Here is a 25,962-nt window from a genome sequence, read left to right on the forward strand (position 1 = left end):
GTGGGGGCCTGGGCTTCGGTGCAAATGGTGCTCGGGGCTGGGGCTTCAAGCACCTCAAAGCACAACTTCGAGATACCTAGTTGAAGGCATGCAGCTTGCAAAATGCAGGATGTCCAGGAGTTCCATTCCTATGTCTCACGTGTCCGCCACGGGTCTCAGCTTTGCTGCGGAAGTGGGTAAGGTCAGAGAAGTCTGGAAGTCCAGTTCCTGTGTCGCAGATTCTCTGGGATCCGGCGGGAGCCTTGAAAATGCAGACCGTCAAAGTTGCTGTTGGTGCCTGTTTGAACAGGGTGGTCACTCCTTGACCACAAGGGAGATATCTTCCGTCTTCCAGTCAGAATGGAATGTCAAAGGTCCAGGATAAGTCTTTCAAAGATTCGTCCAGGGTAATCTAAAGTCCTAGGGACACAGCTCCTATACTTATACTAAGGATGGGGGCTGGACTACCTGGCTAGGTCCCTCCTATGGGTGGACCTGAGAAGGGGGTGGTTACACCCCTTTCCCTTTGTCCAGTTTCGCCAGAGCTGAGGCTGGGTGCCCCATCAACCGGTTTGAACTGGGCTATGCATGGAGCACCTTGTGTTCCCCAGGCAGTGTCTAGAAGCATTCACTGAATGCAGCCCTCCCTGCCCCAATACATAAAACCTGTGTCTGGGGAGGTGCCAGCACCTCCCTGGACTGGAATCCTATTGTCCATGCCTCCCCTGCCAGAGTTTCGTCCAGCAGCAGGAGGTCAGACTCGTGTCTGTGGCAGCAGCATCCATTTTGTGATGCTGAGGCTATGTTTAACTTTAACCGGGTAAAGCAGTAACTACATGTCTTCTCCCTCTAGAAGGGTGGAATGCTACCCCTGCCACCAGGACTGGCGGGGGGTAGTATTCCAAAGTTTTTGACACCTTACACGACATGTTTTGATAAAGCCAAACCAAAGTTAGCATTAACCACGAGGATTATAATGCACTTAAGAGTATATGGTATGGCTATATCATAGAACAGCTATAAGGAGATGGTTCCGAAAACTGCAGAGGGGCTCAGCTCATGCTAGGGCACCCTCTCACATAAAACCAAGCACTGTGCCTCCAGGATTGTCGAGGCCTACCATATGAGTTATTTATAGGTTCATATGTGTCTATATGTAAAGGTTGATATAGGGATACTATATCTAAGTAAGGGGTGATTACACCACCTTACTCAGGCTGTGTGAACAGACCTGTGGTGTCAGTTTGGAAGGCAAACCAGGGGTGGCAGAATACATGCTGCAGCCCTGGTAGGCCTAAGGTGCACATATGCCCTGGGTACCTATGGTACACTATACAGGGGCTCACAGAAGTGACCCAGTAACCAATCTGGTATGTACCTAAAGTACATGGTATCAATTTAGAGAGAGAACAGCTGGTCTGTGAGTCTGATTAGCAGGCCCACAGCCACACTAAAGTCGAAAAAGCAGAGAATCACTGCAAAAAGTGGGGGTGACCATAGGAAGCAGACCCTACTCTCCTACACCCATGCTGGCATTTTTTTCCCCACAGTTGAAATTGATACGGTCATATTTATTCTGCAGTTCCTTCCATTGGACACTGACTGGCTAGGGTGCTCATTGGATCGTAGATTGGAGGATATCCTATATAATTCCTGAAGACACTTCATTGGCTTTTGGTGAATATGTCAATCCTCTGCCTCAGATTTACCTACTGAGTAAGACTAATTTGTCTGCCTGCCCCACCACAAATGTGTTGCATGTCAGCAACCAGGCTGCCTTGACATAAGACAAAGAAGCACTGTTAGTGCTTCTGGTGCTGGTGGCAAACCAGTTTTTGTAGCATGCCCTTGCCTGTGCATTGTGTCACTCTGGCTTTTCCAGTGGATGTTCTTAAATCTAATGTGGGGGCCTTAAAGTTTCTCTGTATTTGCCCTGTGATTCTATTTTCTCACCCAGTCAGTGAGACGTCAAAGAATCTTAAGCTGTGTTCACCATCTCATGGTACTCAATGCAACTCTTGTAACATCCCTATATCACAAGGTGGTGTTAACTAATTTCCTTGGTTTGTCTCATATGGTATGCGAAAGGCGTCTCTTTAAAGGCAACCTTAGATGCTACCAGTATCCCTGTCATCATGAAGATCCCCTCACTAGCACCCGGTGGAAGTGGCTCTTGCTTTGAATTCGTTGGAGCCTGCAGTTCTCTTCCAGGGGATCCTCATCAATAGTCATAAGCATTAGAATATTCCCGCCCATGCGCGGGACCCCGGAAACACTATATTATATGTGCCCCATATATATCTATATATATATATATATATATATATATATATATATATCTATCTATCTATCTATCTATCTATCTATCTATCTATCTATCTATCTATCTATCTATCTATCTATCTATATATATATATATATATATATATATATATATATATATATATATATATATATATATATATATATATATATATATATATATATATATATATATATATATATATAAGAAAAGGTTGCCACCTAGGTGGGAATGCACTTACAGGTAGGAATTAATGCCAGCGCAAGGGCGCGAGCTGCGAACAGAGTCCCTTTCCTGCCAGACGCGTTTCGGGCCAACGCCCTCTTCAGTGGCAGCACATGTGACATGACGGCAGCTGCAGGCACCAGTAAATACCCTCAGTGATTATGCACAGGTATAAAACCTGAAGCAATGCTTTCTGGGACTGGTGGTTCGATAAAACCCATGTGGGTCGCCGCCGCCATTCGCATGCAAAAAAAGTTTTAAAGGGATTGCCAATGTCCCCGCAAGCACCCCGCAAGTAAAGGCACCTCCTGTACCACAAAAAGCTGCCCAAATGAGGCAGCCGTGGACCCGCAGTTTGTCCACGGATGTGCAAACCCGCGACCGTGGCCGGCCGCTAACAAATGGAAGAAAGGGTTGCCACCTAGGTGGGAATGCACTTACAGGTAGGAATTAATGCCAGCGCAAGGGCGCGAGCTGCGAACAGAGTCCCTTTCCTGCCAGACGCGTTTCGGGCCAACGCCCTCTTCAGTGGCAGCACATGTGACATGACGGCAGCTGCAGGCACCAGTAAATACCCTCAGTGATTATGCACAGGTATAAAACCTGAAGCAATGCTTTCTGGGACTGGTGGTTCGATAAAACCCAAGTGGGTCGCCGCCGCCATTCGCATGCAAAAAAAGTTTTAAAGGGATTGCCAATGTCCCCGCAAGCACCCCGCAAGTAAAGGCACCTCCTGTACCACAAAAAGCTGCCCAAATGAGGCAGCCGTGGACCCGCAGTTTGTCCACGGATGTGCAAACCCGCGACCGTGGCCGGCCGCTAACAAATGGAAGAAAAGGTTGCCACCTAGGTGGGAATGCACTTACAGGTAGGAATTAATGCCAGCGCAAGGGCGCGAGCTGCGAACAGAGTCCCTTTCCTGCCAGACGCGTTTCGGGCCAACGCCCTCTTCAGTGGCAGCACATGTGACATGACGGCAGCTGCAGGCACCAGTAAATACCCTCAGTGATTATGCACAGGTATAAAACCTGAAGCAATGCTTTCTGGGACTGGTGGTTCGATAAAACCCAAGTGGGTCGCCGCCGCCATTCGCATGCAAAAAAAGTTTTAAAGGGATTGCCAATGTCCCCGCAAGCACCCCGCAAGTAAAGGCACCTCCTGTACCACAAAAAGCTGCCCAAATGAGGCAGCCGTGGACCCGCAGTTTGTCCACGGATGTGCAAACCCGCGACCGTGGCCGGCCGCTAACAAATGGAAGAAAAGGTTGCCACCTAGGTGGGAATGCACTTACAGGTAGGAATTAATGCCAGCGCAAGGGCGCGAGCTGCGAACAGAGTCCCTTTCCTGCCAGACGCGTTTCGGGCCAACGCCCTCTTCAGTGGCAGCACATGTGACATGACGGCAGCTGCAGGCACCAGTAAATACCCTCAGTGATTATGCACAAGTATAAAACCTGAAGCAATGCTTTCTGGGACTGGTGGTTCGATAAAACCCAAGTGGGTCGCCGCCGCCATTCGCATGCAAAAAAAGTTTTAAAGGGATTGCCAATGTCCCCGCAAGCACCCCGCAAGTAAAGGCACCTCCTGTACCACAAAAAGCTGCCCAAATGAGGCAGCCGTGGACCCGCAGTTTGTCCACGGATGTGCAAACCCGCGACCGTGGCCGGCCGCTAACAAATGGAAGAAAAGGTTGCCACCTAGGTGGGAATGCACTTACAGGTAGGAATTAATGCCAGCGCAAGGGCGCGAGCTGCGAACAGAGTCCCTTTCCTGCCAGACGCGTTTCGGGCCAACGCCCTCTTCAGTGGCAGCACATGTGACATGACGGCAGCTGCAGGCACCAGTAAATACCCTCAGTGATTATGCACAGGTATAAAACCTGAAGCAATGCTTTCTGGGACTGGTGGTTCGATAAAACCCAAGTGGGTCGCCGCCGCCATTCGCATGCAAAAAAAGTTTTAAAGGGATTGCCAATGTCCCCGCAAGCACCCCGCAAGTAAAGGCACCTCCTGTACCACAGAAAGCTGCCCAAATGAGGCAGCCGTGGACCCGCAGTTTGTCCACGGATGTGCAAACCCGCGACCGTGGCCGGCCGCTAACAAATGGAAGAAAAGGTTGCCACCTAGGTGGGAATGCACTTACAGGTAGGAATTAATGCCAGCGCAAGGGCGCGAGCTGCGAACAGAGTCCCTTTCCTGCCAGAAGCGTTTCGGGCCAACGCCCTCTTCAGTGGCAGCACATGTGACATGACGGCAGCTGCAGGCACCAGTAAATTATCGAACCACCAGTCCCAGAAAGCATTTCTTCCATTTGTTAGCGGCCGGCCACGGTCGCGGGTTTGCACATCCGCGGACAAACTGCGGGTCCACGGCTGCCTCATTTGGGCAGCTTGTTGTGGTACAGGAGGTGCCTTTACTTGCGGGGTGCTTGCGGGGACATTGGCAATCCCTTTAAAACTTTTTTTGCATGCGAATGGCGGCGGCGACCCACTTGGGTTTTATCGAACCACCAGTCCCAGAAAGCATTGCTTCAGGTTTTACACCTGTGCATAATCACAATCACTGAGGGTATTTACTGGTGCCTGCAGCTGCCGTCATGTCACATGTGTTGCCACTGAAGAGGGCGTTGGCCCGAAACGCGTCTGGCAGGAAAGGGACTCTGTTCGCAGCTCGCGCCCTTGCGCTGGCATTAATTCCTACCTGTAAGTGCATTCCGACCTAGGTGGCAACCTTTTCTTCCATATATATATATATATATATATATATATATATATATATATATATATATATATATATATATATATAACTAAAAACATGCAATAGCAGCCAAATAACATCAGAACTGAAATATGCTGTGAAGAATTTCCACCATACATGAATAATAAGCATTAGAAACATGAAAAGCAACACCAAAGATTGTTTAGAAACTGTTTTAATGCTCAGAAAGCAGTAGAAATTCTCAAAACTCACTGGAAGCATAGAAAGCTCCAAGGCTGCATTGCAAACACAAAGTCTAAAAAGACTGAAAAGCTAACCTGTAGCTGCATAGCAATAAACTGACACCGTGGCTTTAAGGCACCCCTGACCCCCTGTATCCCATCATGCCTCAGGGGTGACAGTTAGGTCAGTTGTTCTTTCCGGCTCCTTCAGGAAGGATCCTGGTTACACAGCTCCACTAATGTCTGTTTTCTGACAGAAAATTACTTCACTTTGATCAACTTTTTCACGTACTTTGACATTTTCCAACTAGTCAAGTAAGGAACTGCCTTTTTAAGTCAGTTTAGTGGGCATTTTCAGCTGAAAATGCCTTCACTTTTTGATAAGTGTCCTTCTTGTGGCAACAAGAAAGCAAAATCAGACAACCACAATGTTTGTATCCTGTGTCTGCCTGAAGAACATGATCCAGGCACCTGTCCTCACTGCGAGCACCTGTCAGGAAGAACTCTCAAAGACAGGGAGAGAATTCGCATCTATGGCCTGGCTCATAGGTCATCCAGAGGAAGGTCTCAGGGAAGAAGGGTTCCAAGAAGACTAAAACATCTTCAAAACACAGGTCTTCCATCCCTTCAGCTTCAGCGTCAGGCTTGGCGCTGAGGAAAGAACCACCGGTGGATCATTTGGCTTACAAAATGCCGTCGACGGCGGGCTCGCCGTCGAAAAGAAGAACAGGTACGATGACGACGTCGAAGGATCCAATTCCGTCGTCGAGATCCCCTCCGCCGTCGTCAACCGGGCGACGATCGGCGTCGAGAGATGTGACTCCGCCGCTGTCAACCGGGCGACGGTCGGCGTCAAGATCAAAGGCCCCTCCGCCGTCGTCAACCGGGCGACGGTCGGCGTCAAGATCAAAGGCCCCTCCGCCGTCGTCAACCAGGCGACGATCGGCGTCGAGGGAGGGCACTCCGCCGTCGTCATCCAGGCGACGACCGGCGTCGAGAAGTGTGACCCCTCCGCCGTCGCCCAAGAAGCGGCGTTCGGCGTCGAGGACCAAGACCCCTCCGCCATCGACTGTAACACGTCGATCGGCGTCGAGGACGCAGTCTCCGTCAGTGTCTCGTCGACACTCGGCGTCGAGGGTGTCCAATACCCCTCCGCCGTTGTCGCACAGGCACTCGACGTCGAGGCAGAAGGCTCCGTCGACGGCTGGTCATCGCCGTTCGACGTCGAGACAGAGAACTCCGTCGACGGCCGGTCATTACCGTTCAACGTCGAGACAGATGTCTCCGTCGACGGCTGGTCATCGCCGCTCGACGTCGAGAGACCATAGATCCTCACATCGATCGCCGTCGAGGCATTCGAAGTCGAGATTGTTTGACCCGCCGACCCCCCAAAGGCGTTCGGCAGCGAGAGAAGAACGCTCCACGTCGAGACATTCAGAAAGAAACTCTGTCATCATGGTAACGGAGTCAGCTTCTCGTCATTCCACTTCACGGCCGTCTGGCTCCTCAACTGCATCTTCAAGGTCCAGAAGTCCTGTGCGCAGATCTCCTGTGCGTTAGCCAGATCCTTCGGCTGAGCAAGTCAGACTGTCACCTAGATGGTGCAAGTCTTTGGACCATTGGCGTGATTCTGGGGCTGCCAAACGTATGCAAGAATATGTCAGCCCACACCTGAAACAAATGTACATTTTAGTTACATGTTTAGCTATGGTCACTGTAACTAATCTTATTGTACACAATACTTTTCAATAAAAACAGGTAAGTAGCACGAATACACAGTGGTCATCAGGGCGAGACCAAACCATATACTAAAATAGTGGTATGCAAACCACAACTCAAGTCAAGACTATACCCAGAAGATTTAGAAGTGCCGGGGACCCAAGGAACCAACCGTGGTAAGTAACCAGGAACCCCACGAGGCCGCGTGCAGATTGGGAACACGACCGCTGGCTCAATACAAGTCAATGGGCAAGATGCGGTTGCAATTTTAAGAAGGCCCCTTACCGGCGGACCCTGAAGAAATTTCAAGGAAGACCTAAGATTGGAGCGCCACCCCACCAGTGGATACCCTAGGAAACAGCATACCTACACCAGGAAAGCCAGGTGCAAAGTTGTGAAGTGGCGTCGGAAACCGCCGTCAAACTCAATGGAGAATTTCAATGGAGAATTTCAGGAACTCAGGAGTGACCAGGCGGCACAGAAGACAAATACCCACCGATGTTGGGAGTTGTAGTAGAGTTGACGTGACCTTGGAACTGCAGCTGTGAGGACCAGGCAACGCTGGGAGCTGTTCACGAGCTGTCCCACGTCAGATGTTGAGAACTGAGGGTTCGTGTCCGCCGGGAGCACCAGCAATCCTTGGCAACTGCAAACAATGTGGAAAGTGAAGAAAGTGCAGTGTCAGGACCAGCACGGTCCTGGTGTCTCTCCACAAGCAGGAAAGTCAGGGCAGACCCTGAGCAATCAGGGGAGCCCATAGAAATTAAAGAAGAGCCTCAAGAGGACCCTCAGGCCGGAGGCACTACAGTCGCAAGAGGACCTCGAGCAGCTCACCAAAGAAGTAGGCCCACAGTGCAAATAATGTGATGAGGACGATGAGGACGAGGATCTTGGTCACAGGAGATGCTTGAAGTTGGGTCTACTTGGAGCCTGAAGATCTTGGAGGCAGGAAGCCAACAAGCTTTTGCAACGGCAAGTCGGTGTGTTGCGCCTCTGTCGAGGGATACTGGCCTCAAACTTGGTGAGAGGACAGGGCAGGCCTCGAACGATGTGAAGAACCTCCACCTGTGTTGCTGAGCCTTTTGGAGTCCTTGGGAGCCCAGGTTTAGTAGACCACTCAGCTTTGTTGCTGTTCCTACAGTTGCAGGGAAGTGACTCCTTCACTTTTAAGGGAGATTCCTTCGGTTGTCTTGGATGTCGACAGGCCTTGTAAGGTCCTGTATGGAGCACGGGCACACAGGTTGCAGCAGACTTGCAGGAAGAGGAGACCAGGAGCAGCAGGAGTCTTCCAGTTGCAGTTTCAAGAGCCAGAGCAAGGTACAGCGAAGTCCAGAGCGCCCAGACAGTTGAAGAAGAAGTGGTGTCTTGAAATGAATCTTGTCCCACGACGAATCTAGGTACCAACCTACAGGTAAGCCCTTATGTACCCTAAGGAAAGGGGTTGGGATGATTCAGGGTTCCCTCCTAGGGGAGGGATTGGACAGGACGCCTATTGTTCTGCCTTCCCCTGCTCGAGCTTGACTCAGCAGCAGGAGGGCAGAATCGTGTCTCTGATCAGCAGCAGCCATGTTGTGCTGTCTAGGGTCTAGAAGACTGGTACCAGGAGCACAGAGGGCCTCCAAGAGGAGCTTTACACTGCATGGAATCATACCTCCAACACAAACGGTGTGGGAGGAGTATGATTCCAACATGTTTGATATCAAACATGACAGGGTTTGTTACAGTCAGTTTAGAGATGATCATCGCATAATGACGCATGGCCACCCTATGTATCGTAATGGCTGATGAACTTACAACCCAGAATGGACTCCGAAGGTTGTAGGGGTGTCCTGCTCATACAGTGGCTCCCTCACACTTAGAACCGAGCACTCTGCCTTCAGGATTGAAAGGCCTGCTTTAGGGGTGACTAATAGGTTTTAAGTGCAGTTAGATATAGGGTAACCTATGTCTGTCGTAAGTGGCGCTTTACACCAGCTTACACAGGCTTCAATGGCAGGCCTGTAGTTACAGTTTGAGTGATCCCCCATGGGTGGCAAAATGCTTACTTCTGCCCATGGGGGACCTATGTCCTGGGTACATCCCAGTACCCTATTCTAGGGACTTATAAGGATACACCAGTGTCCAAATTGAGATGCACCTAAATACTTACCATACCAATTTAAGGGAGAAAGAACAGAGACTGGGGTCCTGATTAGCAGGATGTTAGCCAGAAACAGCATAGCACCGGGCAAAAAGTATGGGTAATCATAAAAGCAGATCCCACTTTCCTTCGGCCACATATTGTGATTTCCACTCTGTCAATTGTCCCTCCATCTTGCATCCCTCTCTTTCACGTTCCTTTTGTTGTCCTGCCTTAGGCACCATCATCTTCCCCCATACTAAGGCTTCCTAGACAGTGATGTCCGATTGTACAGAACCTGTATTCTCCATTTTCTCTTTGTTTTGCATAATAGTTTATTTTACAACCTTTTTGTGGCATTTCTTATTCCAAGAGATTTTGTTTTGTACTCTTAAGCAAAACTGGATTCCCTATACTGTTGGAAATACAAATTCACTATTTACAGAATTCTACAAATTATAATTTTTTAAAAACTTTTTATTAAGAAGAAATCAGGGCATTGCATAATCACATGACATATACATTGGTCATTATGCATTGAGATAAATGTCGGCGACACTGCATACATTAGTAATACTTGTTGCAACATAAATGTTCCTGTTGATATTCTGCATACCCCCTTACCCCCCTCACTCTGATATGTCGTCCATTTCTGGCCTAGGAGGATCACCGATCTAGCCTCAGAATCCTACTAATTTAATTAATAGTAAAAAGACTGATAAATACAAATAAGGGAAAGCTAATCTTTACATTTTTATGTTGCAAAATGGAAAATCAAATTACTTCCAATTTTGAAGCCAAAAGGTACTCAGAAATAGAAAACAGAGGTAAATAAGCAGGGTAAAGACAATGAGTCTAGTCAATTGTAGCCATGCTGTATAGTAAAGTAACTGCTGTGTAGCATGGCTAAAACTAATTTGATAAAGCACTATGACGCAGTTAGTACTAATGCGAAGTTTAAAAAAAAAGTGCATTAGCACTAGCCACGTCATGGCACTGTTTGTGATTTCTTTTTAGCCTTGTGCTTCCCCATTCTTTCTCGCCTATCCTCTCCCCCACCTGCATCCTTCTCTTCCTCCATATTGTATCAGAGTGGGAGGGAATGTGGGAGAGAAGGAAGCAGGTCTGTGGTACAAGCACACCGACAATGGAGGGTGGACATGTACACAGAATGGAGGGTGGGCAGGAAGGGCTGGGGAGGCACACTGACAATGGAGAAATGAGCATAGGGGGTGAAGGGCAAACACACGGACAACAGAGGGTGAGCAGGAGAAACACGGAGGTGAGAAGTACACAAGGGAGACAGCTGAAAAACATGCAGTTTCGTAGAGTGCTTAACCGAGAATAAAAAGTAGCCTCTGCAAAAGAAATAAGTGGATAGACACAGTAATGCTTCCATGCTCCAGGGGAGGGACAAGCTCATGTAAATGTAAGAAGCCTACTGAAGCTGACTAATAAGAAGCAAGCAAAGGAGAGTAACAGTGAAGCTAACCATTGGTGGCCTCTAGGCGCCCAGTAAGGTAACAAAAGGCAAGAGTTCGCCCATGTGCTATTTTAGGCAAGACCTAAAAATGAGAGAAGAGGGATTCCATGTGAATGGGCTGCTTTCTATTGTCTGTATTTATATTACATTTTGCCATACTAAATGAATATATATTTTTATTTCTAACATTTTGTTCTTTGACACTCTCTTTTTAACCCCTCCCCTGCTGATGACGGAACCGCTCCGTCATCAGCCGCGGTCGCGCTGTGGTGAAGACGGAGCGGTTCCGTCATGGCCCGGCCGCCGCGCCTGTGCGGCGCTGATTTCGCTCCTGCGCGACATTTTCTATTGAGCGGGCGGGGCCATGACGGAACCGCTCCATAATCAGTACAGCGCAACCGACGCTGGTGACGGAGCGGTTCCGTCACCAGCATGCGCCCGCCGCTCGGCCGCCCTCCCCCCTTAGCACTGCGTCGGAATAGCCGCCGCAGTGAAGGGGTTAAAAGGTTTACTTAACCTGTAAGCCTATGTTGCCTTTCTTCTTTGTTACACCAATGTCAAAGATGCCAAATTCTGTTGTTGATATCTGTCTCTTCTCCCCGCTCTATATCTTCAGGCTGAAATCATGTTGCATAGAATGAAGTTCTTTGCCTTCATCGATTGTATGCACAGTCCCAAATTTAGAAGCACTGACATCAGGAGTCTCGCCACAGAGGATAAGGGAAGGGAAAGAAAGTTTAAAGAGGGAATTACAATTCCTTTTCTAGCCCAATTTCATTAGTGTCTTGTTAATTGGTTCGGACTGATGCCGAGCATAAGCAATGTTGTAGAAGAAGCTAGAATGTTTGCCTTTTGGAGATATTGATGTATTCACTGCCAGAGGGCAGTACACATTGAAAAAACAGAAGATCCAACGTTTTCATGCAATTGCAGGCAGGACTGTCTTGGTTTCCTTTTCTTAAGTGAATAAGAGTCGCCTTGATTTCTAAAGGGGTAAAAGTATGGAAGTCAAATTTAGGATTGTGCTGTTCGGAGCCGGGAGGTCACAAGACCCTAATACATTTAGCATTGACTGCCCCCCCTTGCAGCACGTCTATTAGTCGGTAATCTGATTTGTACCTATTCATTTGCAGTCCCTGCAGCAGCTCGGGGCTGGGCCCTAGTGTAATTGGTGCTGTCTCTATTTTTACATCATTAGATTAGCCCTGACTCCTGGCCACTTGTTGTCTGCGCTTGTCTGTCCATTTATACAACCTAATGTTACGCAAAATTCATTACTGATCACATTATTTTCAACTCTGAAGGCAGGCTTGTAATAAACATTTTGTTAACCCTCTCTGAGCAGCGTTGAGGTCCGGAGCAAAGCAATGTTCCCTGACAGTGATGGAGAGCACATAGTTCCTTTTCCAGAGTCAGGGGGTGCAGTGGTGTTATGCTGCCACTATCAAATTGAACTCCTCTTGGTCCAGGATATTGACCACCCGACGCAAGGAGTAGCGCGAGATTTCATCTCCAGCTTAGCTTTATCTTTGATATAAATGAGGGCTCTAAGCTGCACCTGTGAGCTGCAACAAGCGACTTTCTTTCTCAACCTGGGACCATAGCCTGGCTTTCTCATTGGTGGTGGGAGGCTCATTATAGAATCAGCTTCGTGCAGTAGTTTTTTTTTACCTGGACTTAACAATGGACATTTTTCTGTTTATACACATGCCCATACTTGTCAGCTCAGGGATATGCGGCACAGTGAGAAAAATAATTTTACTGAGCCTCACACAGCTTGGTCAGGTGTGGAACAGGGCTAGGACTTAAGCCTTCCATAGTCATCAGCTTTTTCGCTGGACAACATCTTCCAGCACAAGTTGAGAAGCCAGGCGTGCAAAGACCATTGGGCTAAGAAGGCTTTAGCCCCACCCCCTGTCAGGGCTGACTGGTTTGGGGCTGCTGGCGACGAAGTCTGCAACCAGGAATTTATATTCGGGTGGGCCAATGGTGCATTCGGGTGGGCCACTGAGTTAATCGCGGCCGGCATAACTAGCGGGGGGGATGGAGAGGGGGCATGGGGTCACGCGGGGGGGGGGGTAAATTTAATAATATATATTTTTTTTTAAGTCTAGCTTACCGGGTCCCATGTCTTCTCGGCTCCTGCCCAGGAGGCAAGTAGCCAGGCTCCCTGCCCAATGCTGCATAATTCCAGTTGCCCTGGTTATATCCATACACCCCAGCAGGAAGCAGTAAATGAGTGTGCTATCTGAAAAAATAACCTACAGGCGTAAACATTTTCAGTTTCACTGGTTTTGATTGAAAGGGCTTTATGTTTTTTACAAGGAAAGAGTACATGATCAAACATTTGGTCTCTCAAAAAGAACCATAACAGTTTCTGTGGTGGGCCTCCTTTGACTGAGGTAACTTAAAAGTTGGACAGTGGTGGCACTAGGGCCCAGAAAACTCGCTGCCAAGGGCATCTGCTGACAAAGTCTATACATTAAATGCCACATCTCAAAGAGACAGGTAAGGCAGGGTTAGTTTCTGGTTCAATTCTGAGTTTGAGATGGGATGTTGGTAGAGCAGTGAGGATGCCTTTCCTGGTCAGCATGAATTGGAGTTGGGCCAGCCATCCACTACGAGGAGGGATGGAGGGAGCAGAACCCTGTTTTTTGCCCCCATCACCTCCTGTTCCAAGGGGAGTGAAAACTCTGGCCCGCAGGGCCTCACTGTCACTGGTGAGGCCTCACTGTCATACCCTAAGACAGAGGTGTTCAAACTTTTTTGCACGGAGCCCCCAAAGCAAAATGTTTTGAAGTCGGGGACCCCTGCAAAACTTTATTCCAAGGATTGGGAAACAGGAGAGGCAGGGCTGAGCGCAACGGCAGAGCTTTTGAGATCAAATCATGGAAACTTTTTTGTAGCTCATAATCCACAGTAAATGTGAAACATATGATAGGGAAAATCATCAAACAATAACAGAAATTGACAAAAAAACTGTTCTCTCCATAATTTGGTTCTTGTGAGCCCCTTGCACTTCTGGGCCCCAATGGAATTGCATTTTCTGCACTAATGATAGCTGAGGCCCTAAGTAGCCTCCACCTCCTCTGCCTCTTTCACAACTTACCGACCATGGCTATCACTCCAATCTTGAAACAGGTTATCCATCCCTTTTTGGGTTTCGCCTGCCGAAGGCTGCGCTCTGCGCAGCTTTTCGGCGCAGGCGAAATCCATTGTTTACAAAAAGGACTTCAGGAACGTCCCCCGGCTCCCATAGGCTAGCTCCATAAATGGAGGCTAGCTATTGGGTGCCGGATCTGTCCGTCAAGGCCGGACCAGATTCGGGGGCGTTCCCGAGAATTTTTCTCTTTTGGCCACGTCATGCGGCGGTGGGTGGGTCTTTTTTTTTTTGCTCGTCGAGGTTTGTTTGCGCCATTTGGCGGCCGACCGCCGGCCGAGGAAATCCAGGTGAGTGCGTTCCTTTCCCGCCGTCTGTTCCTTTCCCGCCCCCCCTCCCTCTCTTCTCCCCCCCTCCCCTCGTCCCGACTCATTTCCTCTCAATGCTCTCTTTCCCCCGCCTCTTTCTCCTCCCCTTTCCCTCACCCGCTCCTGATTTTATCCCCGTGTGTCCCCTCGGTCCCTTCTCCTTTCTCCTCCCGCTTTCCCTAGTTCTGCCCATGGTTCTGATCGCCCCCCCCACACTATGCAACACCCGGACTTTCCCATCACAGACTCATGCCACTGTCTGGAGCTGCGGTCGGCGGCGGGGGGTGGCTGCTCCCCGTCCGTCCTGCGCTGACCCCCGGCCACGCCCCCCGTTCTTGTTGTCTTTCCTTTTCTTCCTCCGTTCTCTTTCTGTTTCCTCTCTTCTTCACCCTCCTGCTTCAGGCGTCTTCTCCACTGATTACCTGCCTCATATGTTTCTTTCTCTTCAGTACGTATCTCTCTCTCTTCTCCCCCCCTCCCCTCGTCCCGACTCATTTCCTCTCAATGCTCTCTTTCCCCCGCCTCTTTCTCCTCCCCTTTCCCTCACCCGCTCCTGATTTTATCCCTGTGTGTCCCCTCGGTCCCTTCTCCTTTCTCCTCCTGCTGCTCCCTCCTTCCTCTCTGTCTCCCATGGCATTGTTGCCCTCTTGTGCCCCCCGCATCCTCCCGTCTCCCCTCCCTCTCCTCCTCCATGTCGGTGTTTCCTCCTCCCCCTGGCCCTCCCTCTGCCTCTTCTCCTCCCTCTTCCCTCCTCCCTCCCTCTCCCTCCCTCTCTCTCCCTCGCCGGGAGCTGCTGGCTGGGTCGGTGGCTGGGCTCGGCTGGAGGCAGTGCGGGCGGTGGGTCCCCGGGTGCATCCTCGGCCGGATCCCTTCCTGGCTGAATCCCAGCCCGAGCCCCGGGTCTGGTGGCTCTGGATCCCCTGCAGCCGCTACGGAAAACTTTCCCTCCGCTGCTGCTGAGCCGACGCTGCTGCTGCTGAGGCGACCCCCGCACTCTGAACGCCTCATCTGGACTGCCAGCACTGGTCTGCTGGCTGCGGCTCTGGTCTGCGCCCCTCTGATCTCTGCTCCTCTAATCTCTGCTCCTCTGATCTCTGCTCTTCTGAACTCTGCTCCCTACTCCTCTGTTGCTTTTGTGCTCTGACCTCGTCTCCTCTGTTGCCTCTGTGCTCTCATCTCTTCTCCTCTGTTGCCTCTGTGCTCTGATCTCTTCTCCTCTGTTGCCTCTGTGTTCTGATCTCTTCTCCTCTGTTGCCTCTGTGCTCTGATCTCTTCTCCTCTGTTGCCTCTGTGCTCTGATCTCTTCTCCTCTGTTGCCTCTGTGCTCTCATCTCTTCTCCTCTGTTGCCCCTGTGCTCTGATCTCTTCTCCTCTGTTGCCTCTGTGCTCTCATCTCTTCTCCTCTGTTGCCTCTGTGCTCTCATCTCTTCTCCTCTGTTGCCTCTGTGCTCTGATCTCTTCTCCTCTGTTGCCTCTGTGCTCTGATCTCTTCTCCTCTGTTGCCTCTGTGCTCTCATCTTTTCTCCTCTGTTGCCTCTGTGCCCTGATCTGCGCTCCTGTGATCTCTTATCCTCTGTTGCCTGTGTGCTCTGATCCCCCTCCTCTTGGGGTATGTTTGTTCACTGGACACTCGTCGAAGGCATTTATTCTGTCAGGTACAGCGTAGGCGATAGGTAGGCGGCAGAAGCAGCATTGTGCTCTGAAAACGTTGGCTTGGATTGAGGGGCACCTTCTGTTTTTGAAGTTTACTGAAACATAGGCGCGCCTCCTCGCGAATCGGCGTATTATCTAAATCCAGGTCACATTAAATACGGTATTTACTCCAAATATATCTACACGATTCACTAACTGTGATTGATTTTGAGGCAGATGAATTGAGATGTCAAGTGTTGTGATACCCGTAGAGCCTTCGTCTTCAGTGCCAATCATGACATGTTTCTGATAATGTAGTTGTTCTCGTTGGAGGCCCCATGGTTATTATTTACAAACATGCATACGTGTGTGTGTGTGTGTATATACTTGTGAACGTCACATGATCGTTTTGTGTGTCTGTATGATCTTCAATGACTTGCATTGCTGTACGAGTGCCAGTGTTAAATGAGTAATATTTCCACTTGATAGCTGAAATATCGTTTATAGACACGTATGCCCAAATCTTATTTACAATCCTACATGTCCAAACATGACCTGAGTGGAATGAATACTCGTCTTCTTTAGTTAAGTTGTTTAGTCTGCTTAACAATATTCAGTTCAACGAAATTGCTACATCTCGTCCTCTCATAGGCGAGCGCTTTACAAAACATTGCTTGGGCCTAACTTCGGTGACGCCCTTCCATTGAAGAGCGAATTTTTATAATCAGAGACAATTTAGTGGATATCCCGTAACAATGCTACATTAAAAGAAATTATATTCTGTGTTTCGTTTTCCCAAAAGCAATTGAGTTTCGGTATTATAGCACTCAATAATTGGAGATTCCGTTTAGTTATTTAAAATACAGCTGCTTCCTTACATTCCCACCTGTTAATTCCCACAACAGAGTTAGTGAGGAGCTATATAATAAGAGTGTGTGCCAGCGGACTGGGCCACAGGAAGAATACGCGTCTAGCTGTAATCGGACCGACATTTCACCCGAGTCTGCTGCACTTTCGGTGAAAGGCTAAGATTGTAGATATTGGAGCAGTGAGGAGTTATTGTGAAAGAGACATGCAGCCTGGGTCAGGCTGAGTGGGAGCTTTGCCCGGCCCCTCTGAAAAAATAATGTATTTTCATGCCCAACACAAACTCGAAAGTGAAATAGAGCATAGTGGCAAAACATGATTTACACAGGATCACACAATTTGATCAGTTTATTAGGCTAGGAATGAATTCCATGTCTTCTAGTTTGAAACTTTGCGACTAAATGCACCCGTTGCAAATGCACAGAACCACAGCTATAAATTCTGAACCAGCACCTTTAACCATTTCCCGTCTATAGCATTTACATGCTCCAAAACGAACTGTAATTCTACAAGGCCTGACTATAATTCACCCCACGATGATTATTTGTTTACAAGTGTTTTTCCTAAAGTCCTCTTTGCTCTGAAGCATGTGAGCACTATAGAAATAACACTAAAGTAATCTTCAATCTTTAGTGCAGTAAACAAACAGTTATTCAACGAAGGATGTGCAATGTTTAGTGCTGTACATATGATAGTTTAAGTGAAGTCATTTTTGCCGGGTGTCTCTGTCTGGTGAGTATTACCTCCTAGCTAAGACTTGTTTTTTGTATCTATCTTTAGCCAGTTTTCATCGTAGTGCAAAATGCTAACTGAAATAGTTACAATACAAATCGCATTTGCGAGAGAATAAGCTGTTGCCATTGTAAATGGCAATGCCATTTATTTATCTGTTTTCAAATCCAACACATAAATAAAACGTTTGTCATTCACAATGCCAATAGCTCAAACTTTTCCAGAGGCGAAACCGTTGCATTGTAAATGCTTGTTTAGTTTTATGTAGGGAGGACCCGGCCCAAGGGCATTGGGAAACTTTCAATAAGCTCCATTTACATTACACAAACACAAGTTCATATTAATTTATTATATATATATTTTTCATTGTAGGCACTGGACTAATAAATGATTTGAGTTGAGCTGACAGGAGGACCTGAACTAGGTTCCAAAGTAGGACACAACTCCTCCCTTTTAGAAATAATGAGCTCCAACGAGCTGCCCCCACCTTTTTGCAGTAAAGGTGCTCTCATCTCTCTGTGAAACGCCCTTTGCAAAGCTTGACTGGTCACCTTTCTTTTGCTTTTTGCTATATTTGGGTATTATACCAGCATTAATGAGGTGAAACCAATGCCCAGATAGATTTTACCACATGTAAAAATGACAAAGTAGCAAATCAAATGTATGACAAAATGTTCTGTATAACCCCACATTATTTTCCTTTTCATGCCACATAATTTAGTCAACCCTGCCACATGATTTGGTCCTTCCCTGCTGCATAATTCCAGTGACCCTGGCTTTAATCTCATGACACTGGACCCTACGCAACTGGTTAAGCAACACACATAAAAGCATCCGAGGAGCTAATATATGCTTTATCTGATGCCAGAGTGCTTTCTACCACAGGCATGGAACGTGTAGCTCTATAAATACACTAGTTACTATTTCCCACTGTGAAAACCAGGTTTCAAATCGGCGACTCTGGTTACACAGAAATCTGCGTTGATTGCTTTAGATAACGGAGGTTTATAACGTAAGAGAAAGTATATTTTCCCAAAATCCGTTTCATTTGCTTTGTTTTTTCATTTACTCTGTGTACGCGTTTTTTATATATGCAATTATATGAAAATGAAAAAATTACATAGTTATTAGCATGTTGTGTTTACCCTTGAGCCCCGTCTCCCTACTCAATGACAGTGCCCCAGGAAACACTCGGGATTACAGGTGCAAACTTTTTATGCTGTTTAACTTCTGCATATAAAAGAAGACAGCCTGTGAACTCACCAGATAAACGTACGCTTCCAGGCTATCTTCATTTACAATTCCTTCCTTGCAGACGCAGTTGTGCCCCCCTGGGAATGCAGTCACGGGCTCCCAGGGAGGCGCGCACCACCGTTTGAAGACCTGTGCCCTAAGGCCAGGGCGAAAGCTCCCACCACATGCTGTGCCTGCTGGCTTTGGCCCATTGTCATTCTGTATGTGACAATGGGCCGCGATAATCTGTGCTGGGCTGCGCAGACGCTGCAGTAGCCTCATAAATTCCGATCAGGAGAGTCAGCCCTAACACCGATGGGGGCAAAAAACGGCTCGCATCAAGCCTCGGGCCAAGGCCCAAGGCTCATGTTTGGGTGGGCCAGGCTCAAGTTTGGGTAGGCCTGGCCCACCCGGCCCACCCGGTCCACCCTCTAGAACCGGGCCTGTCTGCAACAACTAAAATATTATACTGGACTTGTCAGACGATATTTAATGCTTAACAAAGGCTTGTTTTTATTCTTTCCTTTCTAAACCCTGCGCCCGGCTCTCTTCTCTTACACTTACAAAATGACCATAAGTATATTGGACTCTACATGTACAGAGAAAGGAATGGAAGCACTTTTACCACTTCCTGGCCTCAGTCACAAATATGCAGCAGGGGCACTCTAACAAAAGACAAGGTTCCATTTAAATTTAATCAAGAGAGGGAGACAGAATTTAAAACAGAAACATTTTGGGAAGGATTTTGCACTTGAAAGAAAAAGTAAAAAATGTGTACAGCCTGTTTTACCTTGTTTTGTAATTGCATTTATACTTGTAGCACAGCAAAATGCATTGCACAAAGAAGCTTGATTGAAAATGTAAAAGCAAGACATGGACCAAGTCACGAATGTTTTATTGACTACACCCACATATCATATATGCATGATGATGATGATGATAAAATTATTTATTGAGCGAACGTACACCAGCGGTTTCTTGGCGCTTAGGTGGAAAGGCATTGACAGGTGCCGGGGGAACTAGTTATTGGCCAGGGAAAAAAGCCATGTTTTGAGCAATTTCCTAAACTGAGAGTAGGAGGGGATTTGGCGCAGTCCCGGGGGGAGGGAGTTCCAGAGCTGTGGTGCCAGGGATGAGAATCTTAAGCTACCATGTTTTTTCCGTTTGAATAGTCAAGAGGTCAGAAGATTTGAACTGGAGGAGCGTAGGTCGCGAGATGGAGTGTAGCAGTGTATTTTGGAAGTGATAAAAATAGGTCAGTGGGAAGACAAGGCTCTGGAAATCAGGTAGCCAAGTTTGAAGAGGCTTCTCGGGGAGCCAGTGCAGACTCTTTAACAAGGGTTTCACGTGGCTGAATTTCGGCTGGCCATGGACAAGCCTAGCGGCTTGATTCTGTACCATTTGTAACCGGCGTGATTGATATGCAGGGATTCTGGCGTACAGTGAGTTTGCGTAATCAATACGCGACATTACTAGGGCCAGTGTAACTTGGAAAAGAGCCTCAGATGAAAGAAATCTGCTGATTTTCCAAATTCTTCGCAAGTGGAATAAGCAGACGGAAACCACCGAAATGATCTGGGCCTTCATGGAAAGATCGCTACTAATGGTTACTCCTAAGCTCTTGACCGAGCTGACTGGGGAAAGCAGGCATCCCAAGGAGTGGGGCCAGAAGTTAGAATTCTCCGGGTTCGCTGAGGACCCTGTAAGGACCAGCTCTGTCTTGTCGGGGTCAAGCTTTAACTGGTTTAGGCTCATCGAGTTACTGATGAAGTTCAAAGTTGATTGAAAGTTCTCCATAGTGGAGGGTGAAGAGTCGATGTTAAAGATAAGCTGAAGTTCATCAGCGCAATTAAAAGTAACTACTTCTCTCTTCCGGAGATCAAAAAACAGGGGGAGAATGTATAAATTGAAAAGAAGGGGGGAGAGGGAGGACCCCTGGGGGCCTGCAGGTCCGTCTTTTTTTCTACGAGGAGAAGCTGGAGAGACAAACCGCTTGATAGCGGTCGTTGAGAAAGGAGGTAATCCATCTCAACGGAGTGCCCTGGATGCCGGCGCTCTCGACCTGGTCGAGCAACAAGTTGTGTTCGACGGTGTAGAAAGCCGCCGACAAATCCAGGAGCACTAATGCCAGCGTGATGTTCTGGTCAGCCCCCTTTCTGAGTTCATCGTGGACGGCCAGGGCAATGGACTCAGTGGAGTGCTCAGGCCTGAGCCTGCTTGGTGAGGGTCTAGATAGTGGGAGTGTTCCACAAATGTGCTCAGGCAGTTAGCAACATAAGCCTCCAGGATTTTACCCAAAAAGGAAAGCAGCGATATTGGGCGGAAGTTGCTGAGTACCAGGGGGTCGGCGCCTGCTTTTTTAAGGATAGGTGCAACTTCCACTGTCTTAAAGATGTTTGGGACGATGCTCGAGGTGAGGGAATTGTTAAGGAGCAATAAGGGAGGTTCAGGAATGTGGAGAAATATCTCCCGGGCGATGTGAGGAGGGCTACTGTAGTAAAATTAAGAGAGTCACAGAGGGTTTGTGATGGGGATGGTTTTACAGTGACCCGTTCATCAACGATGGAGAAGATGTCTTTGGCTTTGTTAGTGGATTCCAGGATTTCCGAGGAGAAATAGTCCGATTTGGCAGCGAGAATGGCAATTTTGTCATCTTTAAGGGCTGATGTAAAAATTGTTTTTGAGAGGGCAGTAGTCTTGTCTCCACCTACGCTCAGTTTGGCGCAATGCAAGTTTCTTATCCTTAAGGTCCTTGGTGAACCAGCGCTGAGCGTCATGGGGCCTCTTGTTTGTGAACCTTATCAGATAAGCGAATCGGTCTCTTGCCGAAGCCAGCCATGCATTGATGTTTTCTGCCTGAGTGTGCGGCCAAACCGAAGGGCCCGTGGGCAGAGAGGAACAAGGCACAGAGGTGGATAGGAAGGAGCAGAGAGTTGTGATATCTACCTGGCTCCAATTCCTGACCATAGGAGGATCTGGTGAGGGGGCTTTAGTGACTGGGGTATTGGGAATGAAAAAGGAGGTAAATTGGTGGTCATACCATGTGCAGGGAGTGATTTGTAGGTCAGTGATGTCAGGGTTGGGGGTCCAGACCTGATCCAGGGTGTGTTCTTTAATGTAGGTGAGTACAATGATGTGCTGGGAGAAGTTAATTCCTTTCAGCAGGTCAGAGAATTCTACCGAGCACAGGCTTTCACGCGGGTCAAGTGGCCAGTAGTTGAAATCGCCAATAATCAAGATTCTTGTATGGTTGATCGTAAACTCAGCTATCAGATTACCAAAAGATTGCCGGAAATTGGGCATATGGGCCGGGGGCCTGTAGAATAACGCACAGGTGAATGAGGAACCTTTAGATTCAAACTTAAAAAGAAGGTTGTCAACCGAGGGGATTGTTGATGTGGTGAGAGAGGTGATATTATGTGACTGAGAAATTATGGTCACAACCCCCCCCCCCCCCCCCCCCGCCCCCCCCCTTTTTTACTCTCAATCCTGTTGGCCTGAAGGACATAGTAGTAGTCCGGAGTTGCGGCCAAAATCCTGGCGATGGATTCTGCTTTTAGCCGTGCTTCTGATAAGAGTAGAATATCTGGTTTGATGGAGTCCAGGAGATAAAAAACCATAGAGCGAGTGTTAAGATACCAAATGGACAGTTTGTCCTGACTACCTCTTGAACAAGGGGGAGAGGTGCTGGGGAGGACGTCCCTCGTGTTGGTAGGTGGCGTGTGGACGGGGAGATAGGGAGTGAGACTGCAAGTAGTGTTTTTGCGAAATCCCAAGTGTGTCTAAGAGACTCCTAGTCTCTGGGTTGATGGCCCATTCTCCCTGAAGGGAGTTGAGCTCTGTTGAGGAGTAACGGAGGGGGAAACGGGCATAATGTGTGGCCTCTGGCCCCGGATGGGCGCAGACGAGCTTGCCTTTGGCGCACCTTCTGCGCACGTCCGCTGCACAACGGGAAGCACACTGGCAGATATAGGCTGCAAGCACGGCGCTAATCGCGGTGCTCCGCCCCCAACTGCCACCAAAGAAAGACTGTCTGCCTGTGTGAGCCTGCACCCTCCACAACAATCGGGAGAGCCCCCGTGATGGACTGAGGTGCAGGTGGCAAGTGAAAGATCATTTTGTTTAAAACAGAGCAATGTGCAAATAAGCAGTTTTTAAAAGCAAAGAGTTTTAAAAGCAGAGTGTTACTTCAGAGTGCAAGCGGCTAACAATTATTATTGCTGGGTATAGAACACACTGAGCCTTACATAACAGGTATGAAATACCGCTGCAGTTTGTCCACGCGCGTCCACATCGTGAGAGAAATGCACTTGGGCAGATATAGGCTGCAAGCACGGCGCTAATCGCAGAGATCCGCCCCCAACTGCCACCAAGGAAAGACTGTCTGCCTGTGTGAGCCTGCACCCTCCACAACAATCGGTAGAGCCCCGTGGTGGACCGGGGTGCAGGCGGCAAGTGAAGACAGAAGGCAAAGTAAGTGAAAGATTGTTTTGTTTAAAACAGAGCAATGTGCAAATAAGCAGGACATTGACATGGACATTGACATGGACACCTTTACTGAAAAGAAACCATATTTTCTCTAAAGTTACAATGAACACCGGAGGACCCGATTCCGTTAACCTGCACATTTTCTTTCCTGGGGGCAGGCACATGTGGGCACACAGGAGACCGCTGACTATTACAGAGAGAGGCACTGGACTCTTACATTTAGTTTCAGAGTTTATTTTTCATTATAGTAGGATACTCTTATACTACAGTTCTTAGGCCTGACTCCATGGGTGCATCTTTCTACTCCTGGCACCTGTTAAATCTACCTGTGATCATTGTTTCTCAGAGTGGTAGCGACTGTAACACAGATCTAATTGGATGAGTCAGTCAAGAAAATATTAGATTGCTTTTTGGTACACTTCACATGCAACCTGAATCACCACTAGCAACTCTAGCCTTTAAACGAAACCACCAGTTCATTGCCTTGTTATGCACATTTTGAGTGTCAAAACCATGACATTCATTCCCAGGTGTATTTTACCCCACACTATCACCTATAAGATCTTCAGTTGCTTTATATATCACCCCATATTAAATGCCACTGTGGGGCTATTAGAAATGGCGAATTCTGGTTGGCTAAGGTTGGCCAAAGCCAGGCAGAAACCACCACTCTAGTCAGGGCAAGGAAGTTACACACCAAAGATAACCCCTGTTCACCCCCTTGGTAGCTTGGCACGAGCAGTCAGGCTTATCCCGGAGGCAATGTGTAAAGCATTTGCGCACGCACCCACCAGCAACAACATCCCAGGCCCCCCACAAAAGGAACTCCACACAAGGCTATATCAAAAATAGCCTTTGTATTCTCACAACACATTAGAATAACAATCACAAGATGTACATTGTGCCAACTGGCACGGGCAATATTTACAAGGGATTATGCACACCTGACAGGGCCACATGGACCACTGTCAGGATCATCACAAAGTGAACTTGGTAAAGTTGAACTAAAACATACAAGTAAAAATAGGTCATAGAAAATACAGTCAGTAAACACTGATAATCACTGCACTTGCAACAGTCTGTGCCATGAAATCCATCATATACAGTATCTCACCAGTCTAACTACATTAGACCCTCACCACCTAAGTAAAACCTTACACTAGGGGCGTAAATCACACAGGGAAGTATAATCTCCCTAACATAAACCTAAACAGGTAAAACAACCTCCTATGCCTACATCCTATCTAGAGGCATCAAACACAGGGAGCGCAAAACATACTACACACAGTACATTTCCTAACACCCAAAGCATTAGCACATAAATCACATCAAGGTCCAGGTTGCGCCACTGCGCCAAAACCTAAACGTTGCAGCTGCCCAATACTTGCTGGGCAGCTTAGGACAAGAACAGGGCCTAAACGCTGCAGCTGGCACTAAGTACTGCGCAGCTGGGGAAGGCCAAGGTAGGGGCGAAGGAGTGCGGCTCACTCCTGAGTCCAAAGACATGCCCCTAGAAAGAAAAACCTAAACGGTGCAGCTGCCCACTACTTGCTGGGCGGCTGGGAACTCAAAACTGCGACAGTGGCTCTCACTAGCCCTCCATAGCAAAGCTGCCACACGTGGGAGCCTTCTAGGTTCTAGAAATCAATACTGCGCAGAACGGTGGAGCCCTCTAGCTCTGGGACTCACTGTGGCCCTCAGGGGCAAGAACACAGGCCCCTCTGGTCCTCTGGACCCCCACTGGGGTCTTTTACATCATTATGGCCGTTGCTGGAGCCATGCATGGCTCGGTCAAATAATGGGGGGCGGGGGAGCCACCTGGGCTCCTTGAACAAACAACATGCCCCCAAACGTAGGAGTGATACAGGAATGGGCTCCTAGGAGCCACTCGGGCTCTAGAAATAACCTTGCCCCCACACTGGGGCACGGAACATGGGACCACGGGCCCCTCTGGGCCTGGGTAAGTGGGGGCTAACCAACGTTGGAGCGGCCCACTGTCTAATGAGTCCGCTCGAAGAATAAAAGGGGACAACCCCGAGCCCCCTCCTTACCGGGCTCCTGGGTTCTCTACACTGGAAGGCGGCAGGGGCAGGCACTGGCAATGTGCCTCGCGCCCCCTCCGCAGACCTCACACTGCTGCTCCTGCGGCGGTCGACTTGCTTCGCCCGGTCCGTCCTTCTGGGACCGGGACTTCGAGAAGGAGCCTGCAAGGCTCCAGGCGGCCTCTCCTCCACAAAGTGCGGGGCATCCCTACTCATGGGAGCCCCGCCTCGCCTACTTCACCCGGTCCCCCATCTCGGGACCGGGACTTAGTGTAGAGCCCTCGAGGCTCCGGGCAGCCGTCTCCTTCCGGCCAGCCTCCAATCATCGGCAGGCGGGACTTCCCTTCAAAACCGGAAGTCCCGCCCAGCGTCAGGCACTACGGCGCCTGACTTCCTGTTTTCGGCGCGAGGGCCGGGGCAATGATTTTTGGGCAGAAAGGAGGGGTGGGCACCCTCGGTACTAAAATAAAACGTAGAAGCGGGGTGGGCACCCGCTAAGGCTCCTATAAACGGGGTGGGCACCCGTAAATAAAAATAATTAAATAATCGGGTTGGGCACCCGCAGGGGAGCCATTTTGGGGGGATCCCCACACCAGGGGATCTCTTCAGGGAAAAGGGCAGCATAGCGCTGCCTAGCTCCAGGGCTCCTTTTGGAGCCAAATATCAGCACTCCCAGGGCGCCCAAAGGCAGCATCACATCCTGGGGGCCTAGAAAAGGGATCACGAGGTCCCAGCA

The 25,962-nt window shown here is 48.7% G+C and overlaps 1 protein-coding gene across 2 annotated transcripts in view; it reads left to right on the top strand.

Annotated features, from left to right (window-relative positions):
• The window catches only part of BCAS3 (BCAS3 microtubule associated cell migration factor), a 3,998,327-nt gene that overhangs the window by 3,832,396 nt on the left and 139,969 nt on the right, over nucleotides 1–25,962 (top strand). The gene's annotated exons all lie outside the window — the stretch shown is intronic.

The sequence above is a fragment of the Lissotriton vulgaris genome, chromosome 2_1 (genome assembly GCF_964263255.1).
Source record: "Lissotriton vulgaris chromosome 2_1, aLisVul1.2, whole genome shotgun sequence".
NCBI lineage: Eukaryota > Metazoa > Chordata > Amphibia > Caudata > Salamandridae > Lissotriton > Lissotriton vulgaris.